The 18,844-nt window shown below is 34.8% G+C and overlaps 1 long non-coding RNA gene and 1 pseudogene across 1 annotated transcript; one reads left to right on the top strand and one right to left on the bottom strand.

Annotated features, from left to right (window-relative positions):
• The first annotated feature begins 1,690 nt into the window (after positions 1–1,690).
• LOC147938206 (uncharacterized) lies at positions 1,691–2,910 on the top strand (annotated as a pseudogene).
• An 11,112-nt stretch (positions 2,911–14,022) lies between these two features.
• Positions 14,023–18,530, bottom strand: LOC104715207 (uncharacterized). The gene is made up of 2 exons (XR_015565919.1): positions 15,754–18,530; positions 14,023–14,829 (listed from the first exon to the last, which is right to left on the bottom strand). It is a non-coding gene; the product is annotated as an uncharacterized LOC104715207 (long non-coding RNA).
• Between the last annotated feature and the right edge of the window lie 314 nt (positions 18,531–18,844).

The following is an 18,844-nucleotide window of genomic DNA, read 5'->3' as shown; positions in this document are numbered from 1 at the left end:
GTAAGGATAATTAGTAACTAATTATTACAAATTTTGTTATGATACACAATATTGATTATATTTGTTACACATATATTGTTACTTATTTATAGCTAATTTACCACAAAAAATAATTAGTAACTAATTATTACAAATTTAGTCACGTTCCTAAATAGTTACTTATTAGTAGCAAATTACCACAAACTTTATTAGTATCTACGGTTGTCACTATTATTTACAAATGGTTACAATTTTGCTACAAAATTTTTTTATTTTAATTTTGTCACTAATTAGTAATAAATAGTCGCAAATATTTGCTACAAATTTTATTTGTGACATTTGTTGAAGCTATGTCATCCAATATTTGTAGTGTTGGTAGATACCGTGGTGGCAGTGGTACGTTTCAAATTATGTATATATTTTTTCATTGGTGAATCAGCTGATGTTGAATGACCACAAAAGACTTATGAGCATCGTAGCGGGACATATCGTGGGTAAGCTTTCTTTTTGTTTTGTTCACTATTTTGGTTGGGTTGTTTAACTTCTGATGTTTTGTGTTTTTTTTTGTTACTTGAAGATGTTAGTAAGTGATCTACAATGTGAGGGAGTGGTCATGGAAATTGGGGTACTATTGAAGATGAGATTCTTCCGTAAGTATCCTGCCTTAAGTCTAACTTTCACTCTCTATGTCGTGAACTCTATACTGTTTTACGAATTAATTTTTGTGAAATTTACTCAAACAACACTTATAAGTTCGTAGTTTACTCAAACAACACTTTTGACCAAACTTTTACTCAAACAACACATATAAATTTGAAAAAGACTTTAAAGCATTAGGTAAAACTATTATTTACAGGAGTGCCACTATTATCTGCTAAACCGATTAAAAATATAGTTTTGACCCTAAAACTTTTAGAGAGGATAAATCTTTCTTAAGAGGCTGCGAAAAAAAAATATTGGCAAGGACGAATCGTTGATTCCCAATACAAATTGTACGGGGTTTTGGAGATGTGGTGAATTAGAGTGGGGATAAATATTATTTATCTGGTGAGAGTGTTTGATTTAGAGGAAGAGAAGCAATTTGTGAAGGTTCGCGGAAGAACGAAGTCTTGGAGGATCTGCAAAAATCCGTTAAAGGTAAGTTTTGAGTGAAAGTTTTAGTTGTATATACTTAATAATTTCGGATGTGTTGTGTAAGTACAGTTGAATAAGATTAATTTTAGTTTGCTGAAGGTGGGTTGGGTAGATGATGCGACGACAGAGATAGATTGTCAAGAGCGACGGCGGTGAATTAGTAGAAAGACTGGGTAAAGGGTTGTAGTTTAATTTCGAGTGGCCCAGAAAAGTAAATTAGTAACACATTGAAACCATAACTGGAATTTTGATATTATGAGTTGGTTGATAGTAATTTGTGGCGGTTTGAGGTAGGACGAAGATAGATGTGGGTTGTCAGCAATTTGTGTGTAGAGAAATAAGTAAAAGGTAACTTGATTTGAATTTGGCGGGGATTGGTTGTGAAGATATAGGTTTATTGGTAGAGTTAAAGAGCCTATTATGTAGTAGTGGTAGAGATGGTATAGGAAGAGATCATTTGTAATGTGGTAGAGTTAGGTTTGGAGAGAAGATATTGTATTGTTAAAGTAAAATATTTTTGAAGTGATATGTTTGTCGCATAGATTCTGATAGGTTTAATAAATGTTGTTTGCAGGACATGGCATCTAGTAGTAGCGAAAAGAAGTTAAGGTATCCTCCGAGGCTATATCCGCCGGGAAAATTTCCTTTACAGAAGAGGAGCCTGCACATTAACTGCACATTAAACAGTTTTGGGCTGTTGAGAGATTGCATTGGGGATGATGTCTACAACGACATCCGTGACAAATCGCAAGTGGGAGTGATCTTGAAGCTCGCTGATAGTCGTTATGTATGGGGTTCTTAGATTGTGCATTATTTCTTAACTCAGCAATCGGCAATACAAAGGAGATATGAGATGTGGTCGCTAATAGAAGGTAATCCAATAAGGTTCTCGTTACATGAGTTTAGTGATATCACCGGCCTGAACTGTGTGAAAATTGATGAGGAAGACAGAGTGGATGTTGATCACATAGAGTTGTGGGGCCAGATGAAGGTAGATTCAAGGGTGGGACCAAACTGGAAAGAGTTGACTGACGTATTGAGGGAATGTAGGACATGGGATGAGCCGACTAGGAAAATGATTGGGCTATTGTTTGTGTTGCATGTCGGAATTTTAGGGATTTCACGGACTAGAGGATCCCTTTGGATTATGCAAAACGTGTACTCAATATGGATGCGTTTGAGAGATTTCCATGGGGTCGAGTAAGTTTCAAGCGACTAATAGACTCCATAAAAGTCGTGTCTTATGAGAACATCTCACATGTGGTCCATGGACGTGCCCATGTTCTTCTAATATGGGCTTTTGAGAGTGTGAGAGAATTAGGCAAAGTCTTTGGGAATAAAAATGGAGGTGATGATGTCCCCCTGCTTAGCTGGGATGCAGGCCATACCAGAGGAAATATAGGGGACTTTTTATTCTCAGAGACGAAAAAGAAGAAGGTTTGTGAAATGGATATATAGGTTTATTATACGTGCAGTGAGATGCAAGATGTTGCTATTTTTACTGACTTGATTATAATTTCTTCTATTTTGTAGCTCCAAATTTATCATTTAGTTGTTAAACCACAAGCAGAACTCTTTTCATACTGGCCTGACGAGACCAAAGGTTACGGTCAAGCAGATGGTGGTTTTAAATTGTTGGATCATTTGTTGGATGATATAATGAACGGGTGTGTTGATGTGCGATCATGGGATGATTCTGTTGTTGAGAAGAAGGCAGGAAAGAGGAAAGCCGTGGAGTTGGATGTGGTAAATCTGCATACCCATGTTCTGCTGTACCCCGAACTAATTGTCTAGCACATAGAAGAGTTCGACGTGCCTTCCAATAGTCAACCTACAAAACGAGTTATCTTATAAGGGAATGATGAATAATAAGGGGAATAGACATACACACTTATCCAAACGCATCAACTTGTAAGAAAAATTACTGTTAGACCAAACCTCAAATTTAATGTATCGGTCACAAGCATTGGTCGAACACTCCCTCCAACTCCACCCACAAATTCCTTATACAAATGCCCCAATATATATGGAGTTGCTTGACGGGCACGAGCAGAACGTTCAGTGACTGAGCAAGTATGGTCATTGACATATAATTGAATATGAAGAATAGGGGAATCTTCAATAGTACTAGCTCTGATACGCCATTGACATCCTTCTACCCAACAATTAACAGTATACAACGTAGGATTTGATCGATCCACATCAAAGTTGAATTTTTGTAGAACAGATACTATCTTCAGCCTACTCTCCAATGCTTCTCGTGACTCATATTCCTGACCAACTGCTACATCAACACCACCAACTTCTTTAAGCACTGAATCTTTAACATGGGTTGAACTCTTTGCTCGCAAAGGTGCCCTTCTCCTATTTCTCCTCCCAAATTCAAACTTTTCTTCCACATCTTTCTTCTCTTCGACATTTGAAAACTTAGAATACAAACAATAGTCTTCATCCCTGGAGCTAGCTCCATCACCATCCTCGCAACAGTCAAATCGAGACTCATCGTCCTCATCGTTTCTTTTCGTTTCATCGGGAGCCTCTGTTCTTTCTTCCTCATTCAACTTCGTCTCGGCTCTCTTTGAGTCAAGTCCTTTGTTCTCCTCCATTTTCTGTTCAGTGTGGATCGGTTCCTTCCCAACTACCTTCCTCTTGTAGTAATCCTCACCCCTCCTTTCTCTCTTTCTCTGATTTACTCCGCAGGACCCTGCTCGATCCACACTTTCTATTCCCCCAACAACATCTACCTCAACACATAGACGCTCCGATTTACAAACTCTAAGATATCCTTCAAACTGGCGATGATTGCAGACAAACACAGGAGCTGTATCAGCTGGGATTGTTTGCGACGTCCTTGAAAACTTATAAGTGAGATAAACATCAAACATCTCTCTCTCCAACCCAAAATCCTCGTACACCATTGAGACAAAATCTTCATACAATGTTTTCTTGCTCGCCATTACCACCCTCAAACCTCTTCTCTCGTCAACACAAATTCCCACCGCTTCTTTATTAAAACCCACTTTCCGCAAACTACTGAAACAACATCCATTGTGTACAAAATTTATAAACGAGATCTGTCAAGACAAAGGAGATATTGAACGAGATCTGTAGAAGCAGAGAAAACATATAATGTTTACTGTTCTTTGATGTATTTGCGGCGACTACAACAGTGTGTCTGAAAAGTGTAATCAACAGTATAACCTAAAACAGCAATAGTGTCAATCTGCCAAAATATCTAACTCTATCACGTCTATATGTTTAACTCTACTTAACTTTTGTTATTTCAGTAACAAATATGTCTACCACTTCATTAACTTATAACTCTATCGCTTTTAATTATGTCTATCAATATGGACATATCTACCATCGCGTATAACTAAATCTGTCATATAAATCTATCTCTGTCTATATGTCTGCCATAAAGACTACATAAATCTGTCAAACAAATCTGCCACCCGACATAAACCTTATATATCTGTCACCATTGTGCTAATATCTCTATCAAAAATTATTAATTCTATCATCATTACAATAAATCTACCCAATATATCTACCGCTAACCATAACTCCGTCAACTAAATTTATGTCTCCCATCACTAATCTATCTTTACCAATTTAATCTACTTAATTTTCAAACTCTATCCAATAAGCCTGCCAAAATTTATATAACTCTATTGAAAAAAATATGTCTATCGTCATATAGATTATTTGAGCGGGAATTTTTCCCCCCCAAAAACTTTGAACAGTTGTACAACAAACAGATACGTGGCATTACTTTTTAATGGCATAATTGTAAATTTATTTTTTCCTAACACACCTTCCAAAGGGTTCATATGTCATTAATATTTTCCGAAAATAAAATGACATTCTAGTCTTTTTTAAGCTTTTCTAAGCTATTACATTAAAGTTTCCTTAATTTTTGTTTAGCCGTCTTTCAATAACTCATTTGTGACATATGGAGAGTACAGTGAATGGAAGACAGTGTAGACAGTGAAACGAAGAATGATCTTTAAGGATAAGAGATTATGGTGTAATATACTTAAACTAACAATATATATTGTTGAAAATCTCATAAACACAAACTAGCCTAATTGTTACTTCTATAAGGTTTTTTCATTTGTTTGTTACAACATTTCATACTTTAAATTTATATGAAATCTATGTAGGTAACTTTAGTGAACTAGATTTGAATTGAAATTATACCTTTTAATTATAGGTTCTACGTTTCAAATTATGTATATGATTTTTAAAATTATTAAGATTCTGAAAAAAAACATTGAACATATATGTAATATCAATACTTAGTTACAAATATACTACGGGTTGTATCTAAAATTAAAAAGGTTTAAATCATATATTTTAGTAATAATATAAAAGTAAAATTTAAACATAATTGTATATATAAATAAACTATTTTCTTGCGGTTTATAGGTTTATAGCTGGTTAAAACCAATGTTTAAAAACCAAATATCAAGTTCAATATATATTCATGTTAATTTTTAAATACTAACTATTCTCTAACTACAAAATTTATTTGTTTTTGAAGAATTATTAAGTACTTCATATATGATTTTCATTATTAATCGTATTTACTTTTTTATATTTTATCATGATAATAGAATTTTCATACTTATATATTATATTTATTATGATAATTTATAATATTTAACCACCATCACATTTGCGGGTCAATCATTAATAAGACTTTCGATAACACACCAATTTTCAATTACTAGATTAATCATTCATAACAATTGATAACGCTAGGAGGCTAGGAGCAAATAACGTGTTTCTGCGAACTTTTGCAACTACAACCATTAAAACAAATCTAGCATATATATTTTTCTGAAAATTTTAAAATACAAACATTAACTCGCAGTACACCGCGGGTTAAATCTTAGTTAAAATATTAATACAAGAGTTATAATGTAAAGGTCATACCAATAGCGCGTTAATTATATAATTAAAAGAATAAAACTGTGATAGACACCAACCCATTAATAGCACAGTAGTGGTTTTGCCTTTTGTTTGGTTTGCGGTTTTACTTTAGAAATAACCATATCACTATATTTGATGGTAAAACTGCGATGATGTCAATGAAGTATTACTAAGATATAAAAAGAAGAGAGTTATAGAACGATTAAACTGGACAAGAATGAATCGTCAACACTCATTTCTAAATTCTTTAGTTTAGGTGCAAGATTGGTCATTTCAAAGAAATAATCATGCATAAATCTTGTTCCATCATACTTTATGATTGTAAGATATGCTATAAGTTTTTATATCAGAGATTTATTTGCAGTCTTAAACCGTTCTATTACTACGTTCTATAACTACAAGAGAAGTGTTAGCTTTATCTGCATATGGAAAGGAAGTTTTAACATTGCCAATTGTCACTCTTATAAAAACATCATGCTTAATCTGTTCAGTTTCTTCCAAGCAGAGCCTTTTTCTTCCTTAGTACTAGCAGAGCCTTTTTCTTCCTATGTTCTATAACTACAAGAGAAGTGTTAGCTTTATCTGCATATGGAAAGGAAGTTTTAACATTGCCAATTGTCACTCTTATAAAAACATCATGCTTAATCTGTTCAGTTTCTTCCAAGCAGAGCCTTTTTCTTCCTTAGTACTAATTATAGTTAAGGGATCTGACTCTTCTTCACGAAGTGCCAAATCCATATCTATTATCCTTATTGTGAACTCAACTTTCTCTTTCTATTATGAGAAGTTGGTTCCAGTGAAGATCAAAACAGTAGAGACCATAGAACACAAATTAGCAGGATATGATGTTGCAATTTAGAGAATAATAAGCTTTTTTGGGCTTAAAGTTAAACAACACATTAACTAAAATTATTGAATGCATATGACTATAGATTATAATGCTCATGTGGGTAGTTACTATAATATATCCTAAGATCATAGCTTTCATAAACTTTTCTCGAATGAATCAGAATAATTAAGCTATATGTGGATATACTTAATTAACTCGTATATGAACACTAATAAATTATTGATCATGTTTTATAACTATAGCTAGCCTACTCTGTGGGTAGCTAATTAATACATAAACATATCAAAATTTACTTAAATGTTTTTGTTTCCATGTCCAAATCATTATATGATATACCATTATGGTGATATCAATATCTTAATTTTGCACATTAAGAGAAAAATCTAATCTTTTATTACTTAGGATTATATATATATATATATATAATTAAAATTAAACAAATATTCAAGTATACAAACATCATAACTAGGATCTAACCATAGATCTATTATTCTTAATGGATTTATTAGATGTTCATGACTTGGCTCTCATACCACATGTTAAAAGCTAAGATCTTAAAACATCTATATTAAGCTTATAATAGAATCACAAAGAAGATTAGAGTAATACCTCCACTCATTATAGAAATGATGCTTTCTTGAAGCTTTCTTCTTTAGTGGTTAAGAGATTTGAAAATAAACTCTGAGATCTTTAGGTGGAAGATAAAGTTTCTCGTTCCTTTCCTGTAAACTATATTTTTTTTAGGTATTTTTTTTTTGTTCATGATGTTTTGTTGATTTGTGATGGAACAAATCATCTATTTATAGGAGGGAAGAGATCTTCTAATTTAATCTTATTAGGAATTTGCCTTCTAATTTAATTTCAACCATCCATCATGGTAAAGATGAAGGCATTGATAACAAGTGTGAAGGAATTTAGCTTGGTTCTATTAACCTAAGCATGACATATAATTTACCACTTCTCCTCTTATGAACCTAAGCATGCATGACATGTAGCTTCACACTTGTCCTCTTATGAACTAAACATGACAATTAGCTTAGCATTTTTCCTCTTATGCTTCTCTAAAATTGTAACGCCCCAACCGTCACCTCTTAGTGGGCCCCATGTCCAATTCCAGTCTATGGGCCCACCTTCCTTAATAGGCCTCACTTCCTCTTACTAGGCCCGTGAGCCCATCCATATCCGACGGTCGGTTTGTTACGTCCGGGAGGCTTTAAAGACTTGTTACCGTCCCTACAAATCACCACATGATCTTTCCCTGTGTTTTGTCCTCACTCGCACAGTTCCGACAGTCACTTCCCAGAAGGTCACCCATCCTAGACTACTCCAGCTCAAGCATGCTTAACTCTGGAGTTCTCTCAGGATCTTTGACCGAAAAGATAAGTGCACTTTGATGACATAGGTGGCCAAATCAATTCTTTTAAACTTCTCCGCAAGTCTCTAAAACTGGGGTGTCACAAAAATCATTAGGAAATTAGCTCCTTAAGAACCAATTCTGTTGGTTACTAAATGTTTATCAAAATATAAAATTCTCATAAGAAACATACTAACTATTAGACCACATACATGGATAAAAAATAATTATTTTCTTACATATTTTGTACATTTTGACTTGCCATTGGTGTATCTCCCAGTTCTCCCTCCGCTACCGAATTCACTACCCATTTTCGGATCTCGAGTTGTTGATTATTCCTCGACAGATAGACCCACTGAAAAATTTGCTTTCCATTCGACGCATGTTTGAGGCCCTTGGCTACACTAATCCAGTGGACATCACCATTGTTGTAGAACGCCTGACTCCTAAACTCAATTTGATTTAGGAAAGAACACTTGCGGCAGAAATGAATTTTCAAATTGCGTCTGATATGCAGATTGTAGGAGATCAATTAAGCCTCCGACAGGGCTACTAATAAACTCTTGAAACTTCAAATGCTCATAACATCGGTACATGTGTGATGCATCTTTGTAAAAATCATTAATATAGATGCTATTGAATTAAAAAATTATATAGTAAACACATAAATGGGGTTGATGAAGGCCACATGAATTTAAAAAATAGCTTTCAAAAGTTACTTAAAAAAATAACATGCAACTCCTACTTTGTTGGAGAGGTTGCTTCTCACTGTTTCAAGACAGATTGTGCGGTACTAGTCACGATAATTCAAGTCCCTAAAGACTGGTCCGCATATTTTAATCTTCTAGATGATTTCTACTTGCTCTGCGCTTTCTTTTCTCTCTTTTCTCTGTATAAGATATCACGCTCGTCGAAAACTGATTATCTCTTATTATCAAAAAAAAAAAAAAACTGATTATCTCGCTCGGTCGTCTAGATCTTTAATCTCTGTAATTTTGTTTGTATATACTTTTCATCCGACTTGTGCTACCAATTTTAGAGCTATATTGTAGTTAATGTTTGGTAAAGAAAAAAAATTTCTTATAAACATTTTAATGATTATAAAGGTAATATTGTATAATTGTATAGCTAACTAGTTGTGTTGGACACTGCATGCATGTCACGTAAAACATGGCTTCGATCAAATGAATCAAATCAAAGAGGCCACTAATTTTTGACAAAAAAAAAAGAGGCCACTAATTAAGCCAATGATGTTATAACAAGAGGTTTAGGGAATTGTTCTCTTATATTATTCATCTATCCCACATGATATAACATATATATAGTTATACAACATTAGGGTTTTAGGTTATACATCAGATCAACTAATGGGCCGATAATGGGCATCCATACAATATAGAATATTCATAACACTATCTCTTGGATGACCATTATAAAAATGTAGTCCCAAATGTGCATATGAGCATTCGTTAAAAACCTTACCATGAAAACCCAGTGGGAAAAACCATGGTTAAGGGAAAAAGAGTGCAGCGCGCTTTTACTCCCCCTCTTGAGTACATCACTTGAAATCTTCGAAATGACCGATCCAATATGATGAAGTAGCTTCTTAAAAGTAATGGCTGGAAACGCCTTGGTAAATGGTTCGTCAAATCTTCACTTGAATGAATCTGTAGTAAACGTGTATCGCTATTCTTCTATTGGTCATGGGTCTCGGAAGTGACTCATCTTTATCATTATCTTTGTTTTTCACAATCTCATCAATGTATATCAAAGACTTTGAAGATGATAGTCTTTCACCATTGGAATCATAATATTCCTCTCCAGACATTTATCTTTTGCGTGTTCTTTGTTGTCTCGTTAAAAACCTTTCATGGAAAAACCCAATGGGATAAAAAACTATGATAAGGGAAAAGAGTACAACCACGCTTATGATCATATTTCTCCCCCTGAAAGCATCATCTTCAGGTTATGCATTATGATCATATATATCATCTTTCCTGAACTGTTATAAACAGAGCTTTCAGGTACAAACTCATATGATCATCATATATTCTACTGGGTCATTGAACTTCAAATTATTTGAACCCCTTTCATATAGAAGACCTATTTAAACTTAAGCCCAAATATTCTTTTACATGTTGTAAATGAGAGAGTTCAAAGTCTAGAATCTCTTATTCTCATTAATCATTATCGAATAGAGGTTACATATATATTGCACAGTGTTAAGCCTTATTATGACTAATTCCTAAACATAATAGGGAATACATAAACCAACTTAGACTAATGAGCTTATGTCCGATGGGCTTCATGGATATGGACCGTGTTTGGGCTTGGTTATGGAGTCCATCCTTAAGTGGTTTATAACACTCCCCCTTGGATGACATAACCATGCCGATGCTAAGGGATCGATGCAATGTGCTTGGGGATGCTGCCTCATTAAAACCTTACCAGGAAAACCCATTGGGACAAAACCATGGTGAAGGAAAAAGAGTACAGCACACATTACTCCCCCTGTTCCAAGCATCACTCTAAGTCCTTAAGTCTTCGCATTCCAATCTGGTGCGTGAGCTTCTTGAATGTTGATGTCGGTAGTGACTTGGTGAAGAGATCGGCTGAGTTGTTGCTAGACTGAACTTATACCACTTGAACTTCTCCGGCCTTTTGTAGTTCATGTGAAGAAGAACTTGGGTAGTATATGCTTCGTCCGATCTCCCTTGATGTAACGTTCCTTGAGCTGTGCGATGTTGGCAATATTGTCCTTATATAATATGGTTGGCTTCTTGTCTTCAATCATGCCACAATCTGCTCTAAATGTGTTGAGTCATCGACCTCAACCAAATACACTAAACTTTCTTTGTTATAACTTGCATCAGCAAAACCAACTAAACCATCTTTGTTATAGTTAGTATAATACGGTTGGCTTCTTGTCTTCAATCATGCCACAATCTGCTGTAATGTGTTGAGTCATCGACCTCAACCAAATACACTAAACTTTCTTTGTTATAACTTGCATCAGCAAAACCAACTAAACCATCTTTGTTATAGTTAGTATAATATAAACCCAAATCTTTAGTTCCTTGTAGGTAACATAACAAATACTTAATTCCACTCTAGTGTCTCTGGGTCAGACAAGAACTAAATCTTGCAAGGAGGTTCACGACAAAACATATGTCTGGTCTATTGTGGCTAGCCAAGAACATTAACGCTCCTATAGCACTGAGGTATGGCACTTCTGGACCGAGAATCTCTTCATTGTCCTTCTTTGGACCAAATGGATCACTTTCCAAATTTAAACTCCTCACAACCATTGGGCTGGTCAATGGGTGAGCTTGGTCCATATTAAACCTCTTGAGTACCTTTTCAGTATATGCCATTTGATGCACAAGGATCCCATTATCAATGTACTCAAGTTGCAGCCTCAAACAGAACTTAGTTTTACCTAGGTCTTTCATTTCAAATTCTTTCTTGAGATATTCTACTGTTTGGGCTATTTCACCAGAGGTCCCAAGGATGTTTAAATCATCCACATACACTACTATTATTACAAACCCTTTGTTTGCAATCTTCTAAATAAAAATACATGGACTGATTGGGTCATTCTTATAGCCTTCTTTAGCTAAATACTCACTTAATCGATTATACCACATTCGACCATTCTGTTTCAGTCCATAAAGGGATTTGTTCAGCCTAATGCAATACTGTTCTCGAGAACCATTCTTATCTTTGAGTTCAATACCCTCTGGTAATCTCATATAAATTTCATTATCCATTGGACCATATAAGTATGCGGTTACAACATCCATTAACCGCAGATCCAGTTTTTCTCTTATAGCCAGACTTATTAAATATCTAAAAGTCGTTGCATCCATCACAGGGGAGTATGTCTCCTCATAATCTATTCCTGGTCTTTGAGAGAATCCGCATATCTCACGATTTCATTATTCTCATTTCTCTTCCTTACAAAGACCCATTTATGTCCAACTTTCTTTATATCACATTCCTCTTCTTTAAAGAGTTTAACTCCACGTCAATGGCTTCTTTCCATTTTAACCAATCTTTACTTTTGAGTGCACTCCAATATAGACGTGGGTTTATGATCCTCATTTATCTCAAGTGCTACCTTCTTTGCAAATATTTCATTGATGTCGACATCTTTACGGTTCCATTGAATTCCAGACATGATATAATTTATTGAGATCTCATTATTATCAATACCTTTAGGTCCTTGAGGTTCAGCGTCCCAAACCTCATTTGGTACCTTAGGATTTGCCGCGGCCATGTCTGTTAATTCCTTAACCTCGGTTTTATTTGCACCTTTATTAGATTTCTGAGGGTTCTTATCTTTGGAACCTAATGGTCTACCACGTTTCAAACGTGCCTTAGAATCTGTAGCAACTTGATTATTGTGTTCCTTTTGAACATCAATACGTATTGGTGCATTACAAGCTGGTATGTACGATTTCATAACTCTCTTTGGGTCAGCAAAGGAATCTGGCAATTTATTAGCTAGCTTTGCAAATGAATAATTTTTTGAACCTCTGCATCACATGCTAGAGTCCGAGGATCTTGCCAATTTAAGGATGTTTGATTCCATGTTAATTCTTTAACCAGCTTGCTTGTCTCTCCACCCAACATCAGGAAATTCGGATTCTGTAAACTGACAGTCCGTGTATCTGGCTTTAAATAAATCTCCTGTGGTCGGCTCAAGATACTTAATAATAGTGGGAGACTCATATCCAACATATATTCCCATCCTCCTCTAAGGTCCCATCTTTGTTCTCTGTGATGATGCAATATAAACAACACACCCGAATATTATTTTAGATGGGATATGTCTGGCTCATGACCCGTTAATAATTGAGATGGTGAATATTTATGTTCACTAGATGGCCTGATGCGTATAAGCTCTGCTGCATGTGATACTACATGTCCCCAAGCCGACACAGGGAGCCTTGACCTCATTAACAATGGACGAGCTATTGATTGAATACATTTAATCAAGGATTCATCTAATCCATTCTCTGTATGTACATGTGTTCCACACTTCCCCCCATGTACATACCATAACTATTAAATGCTTGGGATATAGATTCACCAGCCTTATCGTATAGTCTTAAGTGGAAAATCTGGTGATGACCTCATAATGAGTTTCCCTTGTGTACATGCTACAAACGTGAGATTTATAGGGATAACTTTTCTCTCTTTTTAGGAGTGTGCCCATTTGATTTTAATATCAGCTTACGCATCATGTTAGAACCCGGATGGCCAATCCGGTCATGCTATAAAGTGAATTATCTTATTCATTGCCAAATTAGCCTCTATCATATTAATCTTAGCATGGTAAAGACCAGTGGCTAGTGCAGGTATAGTCTCTAGGACTTTCTTATGTCCTTGTTCGATTTTAGTAATATATAGGAACTCGTTGTTTCCTTCACCCTTTATTTCAACATGATGACCATTCAATCGAATGTCTTTAAAGCTCAATAAGTTTTTCTTAGAGCTGGGTGTATACAAGGCATCACTTAGTTCAAGATGTGTGCCATAAAATTTAAGTCTCACCGTAGCTATCAATTTGGCTTACTATACCCGCTATTTTGCTAATGTTGGCATTTTTCATAATGAGATTGTGCAAAATATCTCTTAACCTTCAAAATTGTGTGGCTTAATCCACTATCCACCACAATTATGTTCTTGCCCTTAGCCATTTCTCAATATGGACAAGAATTTATGTTTTAAGCTTTAAAGTAATAAAACAAGCAAGTATATATTGAAGGAAATAAAATCATTGAATTTAAACCAAAATAATTATCCAAAACAATAATTCAATCAAATGCAAAGCATAAAATATAAAATTAAGCAAATACAATTTTTGAGTTTAATTATCTTCTTTTAAGCAATCGGATGTCTCATAGTCCAATTGGTCGTCATTCTCATGGTCAAAGTCACCCTCACCATCGAGATGCACCAAATTGGCTTCTTGATTTTTCTTTAAATTCTCTTGATAGAGATCAATAGGATGCTCAACGTTTTGCCCATCTTGTCCCAATGATTCGGCATACAAACAGGAGATGAGACTTGCATATGTTTTAAAACTTCTTTCACGAATTTGCTGCTGAAGCAGTATGTCATTAGTGTAATAGGTTGAGAGTGTCTTCTCTATCAAGTCCTCATCAGTAACCTCTATACCACATAATTTCAATCTTGAGGCTATCTTAAATAGCTCTAAATTATACCTATCCATGGATTTAAAATCCTGGACCCTTAGGGTTTTCCAATCGACTTGAGCCTTTGGTAGGAGCACCATCTTTTGGTGTCCATATTTGTTTGTCAACTCTGTCCAAAGCTCAAGAGGATCCTCAATAGTGAGGTACTGACTTTTGAGGCTCTCATCCATATGATGGCGTATATACATGATTGCCTTATACTTATCTCCTTTAGAACAGTTATTATCATCCTCAATGCATTCGCAAAGCTCTTTTGATTTCAAGTGGATCTTAGTATCCAATGCCCATTGTAAATAATTATCACCAGAGGCGTTAAGGGCTGTGTACATGAGGTTGTTGAGCTTTGCCATCTACAATGCAAAACATACATTCGATCATTAGCATGCGGTATTATGAGACCGATCCATGCAATCAATATTAGTTCATGCGGTAATGAGACCGAACCATGCCTTAGGCCATGCGGTATTTGAGACCGAACCATGCCTTTCTTTTACTCATAATTTTCGTTGCTTAATATGCATGCAAGACAACAAATCCTAGATAGATACTAGCATGCAAAGTTTTCCTTTTTTCTTAAGTAATTTGAGTTTTAGTAATTTTCCTTTTCTTAGATTGATTTTCTTTTTATCTTCTAATAGGATAATGTCAAAGTTCCGATTTTAATGGCTAGGTTTTAGGATTTCGAATTTATGCAATCCAACAATGATAATGATCGAACAACCTAGAACAAACAGATTTTGATCTTCTTCTAATTCGATTTTATGTTTCTAGGTTCGATTAATGTTCTAGATCAAAGCTTTCATGCAATCATCAATAATTGAAACTAAACAATCAATCAATCAACCACAAACAACCAGATTTTAATCTTCAAATAATCGGTTCAATTTAACAAGCAATCTAGCATCCTAAACCTCACGCAATCTGATTTTAGTATTTTAGGGTTTTAGGATCTAAAACTTATGAATTTATTTGTTGTTGTTTACTTATAGTTTTAGGGTTCATGCAGCTTGATTAACATGCAAAAATAACTTAAGCAATAAACGATTTTCTAACACCCTAGACATGATCCGATTTTCATACTTATGATGCATGCAACAAACAATAAAGCAATAGCAACAATAAACAAACAATCCATGACAAGCAAATCCAATTTTTAGGGTCATAGGAATCATAGATCTTAATCCTTTTGTTAGATTGTGCAGTTGCAGGTTTTAGGGTTCAATAGTTTTCTAGGTCAGGTTCGATTATATGGTCCCATAAGTTTTCGATTTTACCTTAACACCAAAGGGGTATGACAGGTTTTGATCTGGGAGCTAAAGACCTCAAATTTCCCTTGATCATGAGCCACGAACCTCGATCTAGACTGCAAACTGCTTTCACACGAACAGATCTCGGACCGCTCCTTGTACTGCTCTCGTCCCGCTCCACGTACCGCTCACGTACTGCTCTCGTACCGCACTCGTCTCGGAGCCGCGAACCACACAGGTACCGGACTACGAACCTCGAACTGGTTTCGGATGGAATTTGATCACAAGCACATGTTTGCTCGTGAACACCAATAGATCTTCGAAACAGGAACTAGTCTCGAACAAAAGGGAGGAACGTCGGTGGTTTAGGGTTTTGATGAAAGAGAGGGATGAACGACGGCTCTTAGGGTTTTAGGGTTTTTACTGAGCTGGGCGTTAGAGCAAGTCGTGCTGATAACGTGTTGTAAATTAGAGAGTTCAAAGTCTAGAATCTCTTATTTTTATTAATCATTATTGAATGGAGGTTACATATATATAGCAAAGTGTTAAGCCTTATTATGACTAATTCCTAAACATAATAGGGAATACATAAACCGACTTAGACTCATGAGCTTATGTCCGATGGGCTTCATGGATATGGACCGTGTATGGGTTTGGTTATGGAGTCCATCCTTAAGTGGTTTATAACATTACATACAATTTTCCAAACAATCATCTTATATATAGGAGTTATTCATAATCTCCTTGTAAAACATTCTCTTTCAACTTTTCTTCTTAGTATGGTACTACAATACCATTTTTCTATGTAAGATGAGATAACATCTCTTTCATCAGATGTCAAATCTGTAACCTCAAGAAATTTCATGAAATATCTAACTTTATACAATCTGATTCTCCATCTTTCAGGAGTAATATTTCATCACTGATTATTTCTCCATATATTCCTTGGTATGTGAAGTCTCTACTGGAGATTAGATAACATTTTCATCATCAACATATTCGCACTTGTTCATGTACCTTTCTTTTAACAAGAACCACTTGTAAGTGCTGAAGAGAAAAGAGACAAATATAATTTTTCTTTAACGAGGTTCAGCAAAGGCCTACGTCCTCAAACTTTTTTTTTGAAAATACTTCTTGAACACAATTACAATTAGTGTTCAGTCTCGGATTTACACAACCCTAAGATCTTCTCTTAGCTTGTTTTCGATTTATTTTCAATCCACTATGAGATCCCTAAGATCAACAACAATGATCTAAACTCATAATATTCTCATAGAGATAAACTCTTACCATTTTCTCCTCAAATGTGTCAAAAGTCATCAAGACTTTTACTCGCTTTTACAATGTTCTCAAGAACTATAATTTATTGCTTCAAGCAATATAATAACTTTAAGCGATAGACTGAATCAAGTCTTGCTTTTATTGTCGAACTCATAAGGGATCTAAAATAGTTGCTTCCACCAAAATAGAATACATCTCTCATAATTATTTTCTGAGAACCATTGTACTACTACACATACTTTATTTCTCATAAATATCCACTTATGTCCAACTCAATTTACACTATCAAGTGTAAGGACTACAAGTCCAAACATTATTTCTTCAAGAAACTGAACTATCTCAAATAATTACTTCTTTCAATGATTAACCAATCATTCTTTGTGTACACTTTTCAATGATAAAATTTCTATTAACTGTGGTTTATGATCCTTGATTTTTATCCATAAAATCATCAACTGCAACACTGCATGCAAACATATTAATTTACGCTCCTTTTCTTTTCCGAGGATGCTCATATTTAGAACCATAAGTCTATCATACTTCATGCGATCTTTAGACTTACTAGCAGTTGATTTTATCCTTCTAGGATATAATTTCAATTGGAGCACAGCTGGTATATGTGACTATGTCACTCAAGGTCAGAAAATGCCTTCTAACATATTTGCTAAGCTTTGCAAATAAATTATGTTTTTCAATATCTAGCGCACATTTAAAAGTAAGAGGATCCAGATAATTTCTTCCAATAAATATATTTTCCAGCTGTTTACTTTCTCCCCCTCATGTTGGAAAGACTGACTCACTGAAACAGCAGTCTCTGCATCTCGAGCCTCAAACTTTCAAGATATTCAATCTGTAAAAGAGATTCATATCCAACTTTTTTCCAACATTTTTTTTTCAAATACCATCTTATATCACTGTGGTGGAGCAACTCAACATGTATAACACATTTTAGATGGAATATATCTGGTTTCTGACCCAAACCAATTATAATGGGGATACTCATGATAATTCGTTGGTCCAATGCGAATTTCTTGACATATAGAGACATTTATGTCAATTACATAGCTTGGTTTCACCACCATTGTCAATTAACCAAATACTCTCACAAACTCGAGATTGCATGTTCATAACAAACATATATAGTGGATGATCAGTCCACAATATCTCTTTGTATACGTACCAGAAAATTGACACTATCCAAATTCATGGGGTCGGTGAAAGCCATATAATCGGCTTGCTTTCTAAAGCAGCACGCATAAAAAATCACTAGGAAAACTCTTTAGGTTCTCTAATAAATCTTTTCAGAAATTTCTGATTATTCTTTCGCATCACTACTGAACCGGAATGGCTTAACCAGTCATGCCAAACAGTAAGATTTTCATTAAACTTCTGGTTTATTATAAGCATTTTATCTTCTAGATAATGCATGTAATCTCTAAAATACTTTTCTTGTCTTGGGTAATACTTATGATTTCAAAGTATTTTTTTCGCTTATTGTCTCAACATGATCACTTTTCAAATCCTCAAGATTTGCTCTTTCATATGAGTGATTAAACTCATTTTGGATGTGAACATAATCTTATATTTGTTCCATCACCTCTGTATGTGGGATTCCTTAATTCTCCCTCTCGAGATGATGACACTTCATGTCTATCAATCTCGATTTGAATCCCACTCTGTAATCAATAACATTCTCAAATTGGGTCGTCTATTATTTTTATATATAAATATATATTTTAATCAGTTAACAATGAATATAGATTTTTTATAAAACATTAGCTAATAAAGCTTATTTATTTGCTAATCTACAAAATACATGAAAGAATACTTATCTCGA

The sequence above is a fragment of the Camelina sativa genome, chromosome 9 (genome assembly GCF_030686135.1).
Source record: "Camelina sativa cultivar CO46 ecotype springtype chromosome 9, ASM3068613v1".
Taxonomy (NCBI): domain Eukaryota; kingdom Viridiplantae; phylum Streptophyta; class Magnoliopsida; order Brassicales; family Brassicaceae; genus Camelina; species Camelina sativa.
The sequence above is the reverse complement of the archived record's forward strand: the minus strand, read 5'-3'. Positions and strand labels throughout refer to the sequence as shown.